Source organism: Hypanus sabinus, chromosome 32, assembly GCF_030144855.1.
Source record: "Hypanus sabinus isolate sHypSab1 chromosome 32, sHypSab1.hap1, whole genome shotgun sequence".
NCBI lineage: Eukaryota > Metazoa > Chordata > Chondrichthyes > Myliobatiformes > Dasyatidae > Hypanus > Hypanus sabinus.
In genome coordinates, this window is record NC_082737.1 from 1,207,305 (window position 1) to 1,221,570 (window position 14,266).

General features: G+C 43.2%; 1 protein-coding gene across 1 annotated transcript in view; it reads left to right on the plus strand.

The window, feature by feature from the left end:
• The first annotated feature begins 1,540 nt into the window (after nt 1–1,540).
• LOC132384385 (NACHT, LRR and PYD domains-containing protein 3-like) overlaps nt 1,541–14,266 on the plus strand; it is a 42,156-nt gene continuing 29,430 nt past the window's right edge. The window contains exon 1 of the mRNA XM_059955489.1: nt 1,541–1,657. The gene's annotated coding sequence lies outside the window, so the exon portion shown is untranslated. The remainder of the gene's footprint in view (nt 1,658–14,266) is intronic.

Below are 14,266 nucleotides of genomic sequence, written 5' to 3' on the forward strand. Positions count from 1 at the left end.
AGTCCACATTCTCCTGTGGTATCTTTATTATTCTTTCTTCTTGTGGGATCTGTCTTTCCCAACCCCTTCCTCCTGAAGGTGTTATCTCTTCCCCATCCTCCTTCTGATGGGATCCCTCTTCCCCATCCCTCTTCCTCCTGGCCGGAGCCCTTTTCTCCGGCCCCCCTCTTCCTCCTGTCGGATCTGCCTTATCCTCCAGTGGGGGTCTGTTCGGTCGTCTCCCGCGACCATTCTGTGGGGATCTCCCGTCCTCCTGTCAGATTTCTCTTCTTCTTTTCCTCTTGTGGGAGTCTCTTCCGCCATTTGCCACCCAGACTTGCTCCTCACTGTGGAACTTCCTTTCACCCTTCAACTCTGTCAACTCTGCACACTTCATAAATTCTTTTCTCAGCTTCGGGGAAAGAGACAGAATATGGAGAGTTTACCGGGTCACACTGAAAGTGTAAATTACTGACATTCGGTGAGCTGCACAGTGAGAGGTATCGATAGTAATTCGATTAGTGATTCACTGAAGGATATAATGTTTCATGAAATATCGGAATGATGGAATTGTCTCAGATCCACGGGTTGATTCACTTTGTTCATCAATTTGTCTGTTTGTCTTTAGCCTTGGGTGGAATCAGCTGGGAGATTCAGGAGTGAAGCTAATGTCTGATGCTTTGAGGCACCCGTAGTGTAAAATACAGGAACTACGGTACGTATCTGACTGTGGCATATTGTGTTAACAGTCACTTGGAGTCTGATCGGGGCATTAATGTGATCAGTAATTGCGTTACTGATGAACATTACGAATTTGTACTGTCTCCTATCTCTGTCCCCTTCACTACCCCTCCCCCCTCATCTACAGGCTGTGGGGTATCGGTCTCACAGGTTCTGGTACCGAGGATCTTGTCTCCGCTCTCTGTACATACCGATCACTGACGGGGCTGAACCTGGAAGGCAACTTGCTCACAGACCGATCTGTCCCCACCCTTCGCTCCCTCATACTGACTCTCCCCACTCTGGAGTGGATCAAGTGAGTGTTGGCATTAATGTTCAATATTATAAAATACCAGCGGAACTGCGGTCTTCTGGTGGTATTTGTCTCGGAATGTTGTTAACACATTAACCACAGTCTCCTGTTAATGTCACTGATATGTAATTTGTTTAGTTCCTCTTTATGCTCCATCTGTTTCAGGCTTGTGAACAATAATTTCACTTCCACCGGGAAGAAGGAACTGAGGCCTCTGCAGGAACGCAGACCCGGAAGGTCAATGATCCTGTGAACATCTGAATGTGTGAATATCCCCGTTCGTAGGAACCGGACATTAATTTCAATTCCCAACTTCAATCGAACTCTCTGTGACGTCAAGGCGTTCTCGTAATCACGTTATTCCCCCGCCTGTCCAGCGGGGCCGCTTCCGCCGGATGTCCGTGTGCGAGTGCTCCGCCGTGAGGCCCCGTGGAATTACAAAACCAGGAAGAGCCTGGGGTCGGGGTTCAGTCTGCGACACTAGCGTGCCGGTGTGGGATTATGCGGGGAGAGAATTCTCTTGCTGACTTTGCTGAGTAGCCCGGCCAATATAATGGTACTGAAATGACAAATACCTCGGTGGATGTGGCATCCGTTAGTCTCGCGTGACCATGGATCTGCGCCTGGAAAGTCATGATTATGCCTGTGAGTAAGTCTCCGAGCTCTCTTTGCTTAGTGTGGTCCTTGGCTGACACTCTAGAAAAAATTTCCAGCCGTCGCAATTGTGCCGTTTCAATAATTTCAGGGGCCGCATAGCACTCCAGAAGTCTCTCCCGTGCTTTGCGTAAGGCGAGCTTGGGGTTGTTGTCGTCCACTGAACGTATGCATCTCACATGTTCACATGATTCCTTTCTCAGCCATTTTGTCATAAGATCCAACTCTTGGATTGCTGTGAGCTGGACTCCGCCGTTTGCATCGGTGCATGAGGAGTACCATGAACGATAATTTTCAGGCTTATGGTCAAATTGGTATAGATCTCTTGGTTACCAATGTAAAACTGGCAGTTGGGAGTATCCTGCTGTTTTGATATTACCATGCATTTGTTTTTTTTAGGTTGATGGTTAGACCAAAATCTGCACTTGCTTGTCCTACTTTCTCCAAATGGATTTGCAGATCTTCTGCAGCACTTGGTATCTTCTGCATATTGTTGATGAAACATCTCCAATTTTTATCCCATCTAGGTCTTCTATTTCTCTGACAATCATTTCACTGTCGATATTAAATAATTCCGGTGAGGCAGCCCATCCCTGTCTAACTCCACTTTGAATTTTAGTCCAACTGCTTATATTATCATCAATTTTTACCGCCGCCATTTTGTTCCAATATAAACTTTGAAGCAGTTGTTGGTCCCTTCCGTCAATGTTTAGTTTAGCGAGAATTTGAAATAAATTTTTCATGTTGCACTTTGTCGAATGCTTTAGTGAAATCAATAAAACATAAAAATGCATCATTTTGATATTCAATTGTCCTTTCTAAAAGCATTCGTTATTTAGAGTTCATTCAGTCTCACGTAGCGTACAGTCACTCAGCCTCACGTTACTGGTGGGTGTACATAACGTACGGAAACAATGCACCATCCCATTGAAAGGCAACAGCTTAAAGCACACACAGCTGAGCGCAGTATTGTAAAAGTGGTGCGTCTACCTGCATTTCTGAACGAAAAACTGGAACTTAGCATAGAGTCGTTCACCAAACCTGATTTAATTCCTTATTCACATCATTCAAACACGAGGTTCGTCCATGGTCCTGTATGGACGGTAAGTGGATGTCAAAAACTGTGTCTCTGAAGGAGGAGGTAAATTATCCAGAGGCGTCCCAGCATCGGGTGTGTGTTCGTGCTGCCGGAAATGGGGGAAGGGGTGTTGCAGCAGGAAGAGACAGAACATACAACATAAAAGAGTACAACACACCATAGGTCCTTCGGGCAAATATATTCCGTTGAACCAGCTGAAGAGTAAATCCAAAACCTCCAAAAAATGAATTCTTCCTCCTTACACAACGCCCATAATCTTCCATCTTCCTCAGAATCATGTGCCTGTCTAAGCGTCTTTTGAAACCTCTGATGTAATTGCCTCTACCACCATACCAGGCAACACAGTCCAAGCATTCACCACTCTCTGGGAAAAATAAGTTACCTCTTACATCGGCTTTGAACCTACCCCCTCTCATCGTCAATTCATGCCCTCTCAAGACCCCGTATACTGTTCCTTTATATTTAATGTCCCAAATACCCATATTTGGTCTGACTAAACCCTGGCCCCTATTTCTCTGCCCATCTCTGCAACTAATATATATCCCGCTGTTTGCTTTGCTGGTCATCTACTCTATCCATCACAACCACTTTAAGCATATAACCATGTAACAATTACAGCATGGAATCAGGCCATCTCGGCCCTTCTAGTCAGTGCCGTACGCTTACTCTCACCTAGTCCCACTGACCCGCACTCAGCCCATAACCCTCCATTCCTTTCCTGTCTATATACCTATCCAATTTTACTTTAAGTGACAATACCGAACCTGCCTCGACCACTTCTACTGGAAGCTCATTCCACAAATTTAATATGGCACAGCCAATTGGTTCTACAAGTCACATAATTAGTTAAATGGAAATCACCATGTGCAGTCAAGCTGTTTCAAATGATTGTAGTAAAAATACACTTATATGTCGAAGGTCCAACTGCCAGTGAGACAGTATCCTGTCAGAAGAACTACACCATAAAGACAAAATAACAGTTCAGGCAACTCCGCGAAAAGGCTATTGAACAACACAAATCGAGAGATGGATACAAGATAATTTCCACGTCACAGAATATCCCCTGGAGTACAGTTCAGTCAATAATCAAGAAGTGGAAAGAGAGACCTATGACAACTATGGAGGAGTTACCATCTTCAGTGGCTGAAATGGGGGACATCGCGTTTATAACAACTGTTGTCCGGTTGCTTCACCAGTCGCAGCCTTCTGGGAGTGTGCTAAGGAGAAAGCCACTGTTGTAAATAACCCACATGAAATCTCGGCTGGAGTTTGCCCAGAAGGTAGGTGGGGGACGCTAAGGTCAGCTGGAAGAAGGTTTTATGGTCTGGTGAACACAAAATTGATCATGAAGGCCCTCAAACTGAACGCTATGTTTGGCGAAATGACCAAAAACTCATCATGCCTACCAAGATGCACGGTGGTGGCTGCATCACGCTGTGGTGATACTTCACTGCCGCAAGCACTGGAAGTCTTGGAAACGTAGAGGATAAAAATGACTACTGCCAAATTGTGGAAATCTTGGAGGACAACCTGATGCAGTCTGCAAAAGAACTGTAACTTCGGAGAAAATTTACACACAGCTATACACACAGACTCAAGGAAGTAATTTCGGCCAAAGGCATATCTAATAAATACTGGCTTGAAGGGGGTAAATGCGTATGCAATCAATTAATTCATCTTTATATTAGTAATTAGTTTAGATCACTTTGTAGAGATCAGTTTTCGCCTTGACACGAACAACTTTGTTTCGGCTGAAGAGGATGTGCTGGAGCTGCTGGAAAGCACCAAGTTTGATAAGTCACTGGGACCAGACGGGATATAATCCAGGCGACTGTGGTAGGTGAGGGAGGAGATTGCTGAGACGCTGCTGATGATCTTTACATCATCAATAAGGACGGAAGACGTTCCAGAGGATTGGTCGGTTGCGGATGTTGTTCCCTTGTTCAAGAAAAGGAATAGAGATAGCCCGAAAAATTATAGACAAGTGAGTTTTAATTCAGTCGTTAGTAAGTTAATGGAGATGATCCTGAGAGGCAGGATTTATGAACATTTGCAGAAGCATAATACGATTAAAATAGTCAGCACGGCTTTGTCAAGGGCAGGTCGTGCCTTACGAGCCTGATTGAATTTCTTGAGGATGTAACTAAACACATTGATGAAGGTAGAGCCGTAAATGTAGTGTATATGGATTTCAGCAAGGCATTTTATGGTACCCCATACAAGGTTTATTCAGAAAGTAAGGAGGCATGGGATCCAAGGGGACATTGCTTTGTGGATTCAGAACTGGCTTGCCCACACAAGGCCAGTGGTTGTAGACGAGTCGTATACTGCATGGAGGCCGGTGACCAGTAGAGTGCCTCAGGGATCTGTTCTGGGACCCCTACGGATCTTTATAAATGACCTGGATGAGGATGTGTTAGTAAAAGGTTTGGGGTGTTATGGACAGCGTGAAGGGCTGCCAGAGATCAGAGCGGCACATTGATAGGACGCAAAACTGGGCTGAATAGTGGCAGATAAGTGTGAAGTGGTTCATTTTGGTAGGTCAAATATGATGACAGAATTTAGCATTAATAGTAAGACTCTTGGGTGTGTGGAGGATCAGAGAGATCTTGGGGTCGGAGTCCAAAGGACGCTCAAAGCAGCTGTGCAGGTTGACTCAGTGGTTAAGAAGGCGTACGGTTTATTGGCCTTCATCAATCGTGGAACTGAATTTAAGAGCCGAGAAGTAATGTTGCAGCTATATAGGACCCTGGTCAGACCCCACTTCGAGTACTGTGCTCAGTTCTGGGCGCCTCACTACAGGAAGGATGTGGAAACCATAGAAAGGGTGCAGAGGACATTTATAAGGACGTTGCCTAGATTGGGAAGCATGTCTTACGAGAATAGGTTGAGTGAACTCGGCCTTCTCTCCTTGGAGCGACGGAGGATGAGAGCTGACCTGATAGAGGTGTACAAGATGTTGAAATGACTATCTACATTGACAGTGTGGATAGTTGGAGGCTTTTTCCCAGGACTGAAATGGCTGCCACGCGAGACCATAATTTTACGGTGCTTGGAAGTAGGTACAGAGGAGATGTCGGGGGTAAGTTTTTTTTTATTCAGAGTGGTGAATGGGTGGAATGGGCTGCCGGCAAAGGTAGTGGAGTCGGATACGATAGGATCTTTTGAGAGAATTTTGGATAGGTACATGAAGCTTAGAAAAATGGCTAAATGTAAACCTAGTATTTTCTAGGGTAGGGACATGTTCAGCACAACATTGTGGGCCGAAGGCCTGAACTGTGCTGTAGGTTTTCTATGTTTCTATGTTTCTATAAATCCTTCCTCTCACGATCTTCACCAGCAACTTGTCCACGACTGACACACTAGTCCATACTTTCTTGGGTTTTCTCTACTCCTTTAACAAGTGATGAACGTTTGCCACCTCTCAATCGTCTGGTACTTCTCCCATCCGTACTGATGATGCAAATATCAGAGACAAAGGTTCAGCAATCCGCTCCCTCGATGCCCACTGTAGCTTGGGGGAAATCTCGTCCGTTTCCTGCGAGTTAATACCTTTCACAATCTGCAGTACATCCCTTTTCTGAACGTCTGTCCACTCAAACGTTTCAGTTCGCTGTCACTCATTCCCACTTTTCACTGGTGAATACTGAAGAAAAGTATTAATTAAGTAGTTCGTCTACCTCCTCCAGCTTCATGCACATGTTTCCATTATCGCTCCTGATTTGTCCTATTCTCACACATGTGAATAGTGACATACTTTCAAGATGCCTTCGGGCTTTCCTTAATCGTGTCATCGCCACTTCCAGCTCTTCTTATTTAAATCTTGAGCGCCTTCCTGGCACCCTTGCAATTTTCTAGAACTCTCACATTACCTTGTTTCTGGAAACTTTCATCAGCTTTTCTTTACTTCTTAACTGGATTTCCTGCGTTCTATGCATACCATATTCCTGTTACCCCGTCATCCATTCCGTACCTCAATGGAACATACCGATGCAGAACGCCATGCAAATGATCCCTGAGAAAGTAAGGATGCATGGGATCTAAGGAGACATTTCTTTGTGGATCCAGAACTGGCTTTCCCACAGAAGGCTTGTTGTACACATGTCATATTCTGCATGGATGTCAGTTACTGGTGGTGCCTCAGGGATCTGTTTTGGGACCCTAACTCTTCGTGATTTTTATAAATAACCTGGATGAGGAAGTGGAGGGATGGGTTAGTAAATGTTTACTGATGACACAAAGGTTGGAGGTGTTTCTGTGATAAATGTCAAAAAACTCAAATTATATATATTGTGATTCAAAGTTGTAACACAATAAAACATGAACACTTCCAAAGGGGTGAACACATTTTATAGGCACTGTAGGAGGAGAATTGGGCCACTTGGCCCATTGAGTCAGCTGCGCCATTTCATCACCTCTGATCCAAACTTTCCTCTCAGTCCCAGACTCCTGCCTTCTCTCCATATCCCAACACGTCCTGAGCAATCAGGAATCGATCATAAAGACGACCTCCACAGCTGCATTTGGCAACAATTCAACAGATTCACCACTCTATGGCTAAAGAAATTCCCTCTCCTCTCTGTTCCAAAACGATGCCCCTCTAATCTGAGATTGTGTCATCTGGTCGTAGACTCTCCCAAAATTGAAATCATCCTCTCCACAGACACTCCATCAAATCCGTTTACAATCTGATTGGTTTGAATGATACCCACCACAAGCCCCCCACCCTCGCTCCATTCTTCTGAATTCTAGTGTCTACATGTCCAGAGCCATCAAACGTTCTTCATTTAACAAACCAATGAATCCTTGTATCATTTTTCTGAACATCAGTTGAACCTTCTCCAGTTTCAGTACATCTTTCTGTTATAAACGACCCTAAATTGCTCGCTATAGTCAAAGCGGGGCTTCAACGGTGCTATGAAATCTCTACTTTTATATTCTAATCTTCCTGAAGTGAATGCTAACATTGCAATTGCCCTCCTCACCTCAGACTCAAACAGAAAATTACTCTTTAGAGAATCATGCACAAGGATTTTAAAGTCCCTTTGCTCCTCACCATTTTGTATTCTCTCCCCAGTTTGAAAATTAGTCTGCAATTTCTTTTATTCTACCAAAGTTCATGACCAGATACTTCCCGAAGCTCTATTCCGTCTGTCATTTCTCTGCCTGTTCTTCTAATCTGAGTTCTTCTGCAGACTCTCTTCTTCTTCAAAACAACCTGCGCTTCCACCTGTCTTTGTATTGTCTGCAAACTTTGCAGAAAGGCTATCTATCCCATCATCGAAATCATTGACATATAACGTTACAAGAATCAGTCCCAACACAGACTGCTATGAAACACCATTAGTCACCAACAGCCAATCAGAAAGCGGTCCCTTTGTTCCAACATCTTGCCGTCTGCCAATCAACCATTTCTGTATCCATGAAAAACTTTTTTTTTCCCTTTTAACGCTATAGGCTCATGGTTTCCAAGCAGCCTTACGTATGGTACGTTGTCAAGAACCTTCTAAAATTCAAGAGCACAACATTAACCTATTCTTCTTTGTCTATCCTGCTTGGTATTTCTTCAAAAAATTCCCCCAAGTTTGCCAGGCAAATTTTGCTCCTCAGGAAACCATGCTGATTGCTGCCTTTTTGGTCATGTGTCTCCAAGTACCCTGAGACCTCATCCTCAATAATAGACTCCAACATACTCTCAACGACTGAGGTCAGACTATCCTTAGTTTCCTTTGTTCGGCCTCTCTCCCTTCATAAATTGTTGGGTAACATTGCCAAAGTTCTAGACTTCAAGAACCATTTAAAAATCATAAAAGATCATTATTTATGTTTCCACAATCTAATGAATAAATGAATGAATGAAATTAATTTACTTTGGTCAGTACAAACATAAAAAAGCATCATTCAAAACGATGAATTCATAGGACAAGATTACAACAAAAACATAGATATTCTTTAAAACAGACCGAAAGGATGTAGGCTGAAGTTACAGCTTATCACGCCTACTCCTATTACTTATACAACCATATACTTGGTGTCAATCGTCACATCAAAAACAAAAATAAATCATAATCTTTTAACACAAAATCCAATTCCAAATGTCATTTATTTACATTACTCGAATTCAGTTTAATTCATGTATTTTATATCTGTTTAATAAATAATTTTTTAAACTTGTTAAGTATAGTGCATGTTTTTAAATTCGTACTACAACTGTTCCATAGATTCGCCACTCTGACCGAAATACTTTTTACATTTATCTTTTTACATTGGTTCTTAGCCTTTGTTTTTGAAATACACATGTTCCTTTCAAATTATGTTGACTTTCTCTCATTTAAAAAAAAACTCTGGATGCTTTGTGGTAGCTGCCCATTTTTTACTTTATACATAATTTGTGTTTAAGATGTACGAATTATCTGAATTTTAAAGTGTTTAGTTGAGTAAATAGTAGATTGGTTGGCTCATAATAACTTGAAGTATAATAAAATGAAGTATAGTGCATGTTTTTAAATTCTTTCTACAACTGTTCCATAGATTCACCCCTTTGACTGGAATGCTATTATTTTTCACATTTGTTCTTATCCTTTGTTTTTGACATACACGTTCCCCTCAAATCATGTTGACTTTCTCTCATTCAAAAAATAATCCTTTGGATACTTTATACGTAATTTGTATTATTTTAAAATTTACGAAATTTCTGAATTTTAAAGTGTTTAGTTGAATAAATACTGGATTGGTTGGCTCATAATAACTTGTCTTATTTACAATCTCTTCAGCCTCCTCATTCAGAACCATTCAGTACGCTATTTGGTCCAGGTGACTTATCCACCTTCAGACCTTACTGTTACCAATAACCTTCTCTCTGATAATGGCAACTTCACTCACTCATGACCTTCTTCTAGCTGACCTTAACGTCCCCTACCTGCCTTCTGACCCCTAACCCCTGAAACAGCCACATACTGCCGGTGATGACTGATGCAAAATACTTAATCAGTTCGTCCGTCATTTCCTTGTCCTCCATTACTCCCTCTCCAGCCTTGTTTCCCAGTGGTCCGATATCCACTCTCGCCTCTCTTTTACACTTTACTTACCCGAAGGGACATTTGGAATCCCCTTTAACATTATTGCCTGGCTTACCGTTGTCTTCCATCTTAATTCTTAATAATATTTTAATTGGCTTCTGTTGGTGTTTAAAAGCTTCTCTATTCTCCAACTTCCCACTAATGTATGTTCTAGTATGTGTCCTCCCTTTGTTAGGCGTGGCCATTTGAACTACTGTCGCCTTCCTGTCAGACTGAATCAGTCTGGCCTTTCACTTCCATCTCTCTTATTGTCAAGGAGGTTCATCCACAGAACTGCCGCTCATTGGATTTTTTGCCAGCTTTTTTAGCACCATTCTCTGTAACCCGATCCATTTTACGTGAAAATCATTGGGGATGAGCAGTTCAAGAAATACTCAAACCAACCCTATTAGGCACCATCAATCATTCCAGTGTCAAAGTGACTTAGACCGCAATTCTACCCCATCTGATCCGTGGACTGAACCATAATTTAACTTTTTGACCTTTTCTGCAGGTTTTTATGCTTAGAGTTGCTGCCACATGATTCACTGATTCACTGATTCACATCAACGAACTGAAAATCTTTTCCTGAAAGGAAAAGAGAAGCAGGGTTTATTTCGGTGTGTTTAATTCCGCAGAGCACAGATTCCTGACAGGCAAGGGGGTGTAGTGTTGCAGGCGGTCGCAGACTTGGCCCGCTGAGATCACAGTCCAGTTGTCTTCACGTAGAATGATACAACCGCGCTGAGGGGCCGAATGTCCTGTTACTAATTCTACATACCAGCGGACAAGAGACCCAGAAACATTTATTTAATGTCCGGGCTTGTTCCCTCGAATTCCGGCGAAGAAAGCTAGATATTTGTGTAAAATAAATGCGACGTCAGGCAAATAAACCAGAGGGAAAAGGTCCCAATTCCATATGATTTCTGCTGTGACATGGTCTCTTGTTTCCAGTAAGTGAGCAGTAAACTGAAGGAGAATGGCGTTCTGATCCTGCTGTTGACTGTGACCTTTTCCTGCTGACCCCGGTGGCTATCTTGGAGAGACCGTAATCCCGGCATGTTTGGCTCATTACTGCAACGGCCCACCAGCGGACAACCGCTGAAGATGGATTTATAAACGAGCTGATCTAGAAATCGGTGCATTTCCAGTCAATGGGCACGCAGTTAAACCTGGAGAATGCGAATGTCAGCGTTAAGTGCTGAATAAGGTGTTGATCAGGTTTATGAGCGCATATCAGCTGAACATTGCACAGGGCGTGTTTCCTTGTGTTCGGGCCCATAAAGTTCAACTGTTCCATTTCGCTGTAACCAGACCCTGGAGTTCAGCACCAGGTAAGGACAGAGACTATACGGGGAAAAGTTATGGGTTTTCATTACGCCCACTTGTCACAGCGGTATTTCTGGTGTTTATCCGAGTTCACTACAGTCTTTTAATTTGCACGGGTTTCCCTATCTGTCCTTTTATTTTGCCTGTGTATATCTTTTTCTGCCGGTGATATTTACAGTAAAACTTCCTGAAGTAAATTAACTGGCTGTTGATAAATATATCGAAGTGTACACAGAGTGGGCACTTTATTCTGATCCTCCTGTACCTAATTCGGTGCTAACTGAGTGCACGTTCGGGGACTTCTGCTCTGAGGATTATGCTCTTCATTCAAGACCTGAAGAAATGTCCTCCTTCAAATAAAGGGTCTGCCCTTCCTCTCCCATCAACGCTGCCCTCAACCGCATCTCTTTTATTTCGCGCATGTCTACCCTCACGTTTATTTTCCACCACCCCACCACGGATAGGGTTCCTCTTGTCCTCAGATACCACCCCACCAGTTTTCTGCTACATGATCTGTAAGTGAGAGATCCCCGCAGCTCTGGTCCGTCCCGGTGTTTCCTGCAGCAAGAGGCGGACTTTAACAGAGTCTGAGTTTTTAAAGATCCGGGACCGAGGGACAGAAGGATCGCTGGTGGTATCGACACTATCTGCCCATCCCCAGCTGCATTTCTGTAGGAAGGTTCTGGTGGTGGTTAATAAGGAACTCGACCTGCATTGCCCATAATAGTGAGGGGGAATGTAAAGAGGTAGTCCTACTATATAGACTGGTGCTGAGGCCGGAGACGGATCACCGCATGGAGTGTTCTTTCCCTGATTTCAGCAAGGATGTCGTTCCGTCCGTCGTAGTTCAAAGAAGGTTGAGTACGTTGATGTGAATTCTCTTGTGAAAAATTACCTATCAGCCAAAGTTAGTCTTCGCTAACTTTGAGGTGTCAAAGGTGAATCTATTGTCGCACTGTTACTGACTGAATAGAATCAGCTGTGATCATGAACAATATCGGAATAGGATTGAGGGGCGAATGTCCTGTTACTAATTCCAAATGCCAGCAGCACACGCTGACAAATTAGAGACCAAGTGATTTTAATGTTTAGAGATTTCTCTATCTCTTTTTGACGAGAAGCTGTTGATGGCTCTGAAGAATAAATGCGATGTCGGGCAAATTCACCAGCGGTAAACGGTGGGGATTTCATATGATGGTGCTGTGATGTGGCAACTTGTTTCCAGCATATCTGCAATAAATTAAAGGATAATGGGCACTGTTATCTTGCTGTTGACTTTGACTGGTAGGCATCTCTGGGAGATGGTAATCACGGTAATGTTGCGACCTTGCCCATTACCTTATGGTCCAAGTGGGGACAACTATCGAAGATGGCTTTATCATCGGGCTGACCCTGAGCTCAGATCGGCTCCAGACATCTGAGACACAGTTACACCAGGAGAAAGGGAATGTCCAGCAGTCAAATTGAAAGATTATTCCAAATGCATATTTGATCACAGTTCATAGACATTTATTCTGCTATCTCTATGCAATAAAGCAATGGTGAACTTTACCCTGAGTTTACGCTGGAATTTATAATCAGGGTTAATTTCCTTATTGTTAAGGTCCATAAAATTCAGATGCTCCGATTCGCTGTGAGATAAGAACAGAAACTGTGCTGGGTGGGCAACGTCGTGGTATTTCAAAACGCCCACTTGTCACGGCACTCTTTCTAGTGTTTCTATCGGTTCAATATTGCCCCCAAAATTGCACAGCTTTATGGATATAATGAGTATGTAACTTATAATACGCCTTGTGTCGTCGTAATAAAAGAAGGGGTGTACCTGGCCGTGATATTTAAAATAAATCTTCCTGAAATAAATGTCACTGGCTGTTGATAAAAAATATCTAAGTTTACACGCAGTAGTCACTGTCCCTCCTGTACCTAATGATGTGGGCACTGAGTGCATGTTCGCGGTTTCTGCTGCTGTTGCCCGTCGTCTCCAATACTCGGCATGCTACGCGTTTAGTTACACACTTTTGCAGACTATTGTCTTAACGCGTGGTTACTTGACTTACTGTCGCCTTCCTGTCAGATTGAATCAGTCTGGACAATCTCCTTGATCTCTGTTGTTAACAAGGCATTTTCACCCGCAGAGCTCCCTCTCACTGTGTTTTACGTCTGGTTCTTTGCTTCATTCCTGCTCCAGTCTCTGTAAAACGACCCGCTTGTACGTGAGTATCAAAGGAGGTCAGCCGTTTTCTGTGATACTCTGAATGCCCCGTCAGGCACCAACAATCATTCCACTGTCAAAGCCACTTAGGTGTCATTTCTTCCCCATTCTGATGTTTGATCTGAAGAACAACTGAACTTCATCACCATGTTTTTATGCATTGAATTGCTATCGCCGGATTAACTGATCCGCAGTGACGAGCTGGTATACGGATGTACCTAATAAAGAGGTCACCGAGTGTATTTTCCATTTAGAAACACTCTCCCCCATTATAGGCATGGGCAAGGATGAGGTCTGGGCCGAATTCCAACAACAGGTTGTCGCTGACCAATCAGTGGACACATATACCTGTTATGAGGGAGGGCTGATCTAGAAAGAGAGAGAGATAGATGGTCGCTGCGCATCACCTAATGGGTGGCCGCACGCAGCTTTTGTCGCTGCACAGATGGAAACGTACACAGCTAGGAAAGGTTTACGAAACGTGAGATTTTTCCCTATTGTACTCTGTTTCATTATTCCCTTCAATTAACAAGTAAAATCAAAAGTATGTAACTTTCAGTATTCATTCTAATTATTCATAGATGCATACAGACGCGATTTTATAGACGTGATTTTATCTCCCGGTACACGATGAATCGGTGGATTTAAACTGTATACGCTGCTGTTAGATAAAGACGGGGAGTTGATTGCATTCGCAGATAAACAGGTGAATGAGAGGAGACTCTCTGTTGGTGTTTAGATAAATGAGTTGAGCGCTTGCTGGGAGCAAACAACATGAAGTGGCTTCTTGACAGGAATGTGGAAAACATGTCTGCCTGTTGTTGATTGAGCAGAAATAGATAAAGATCCATTAAATGTCCTTTTGTTTTGCACGGGCTGGGACTAGTTCGTTCTTCCTGAAC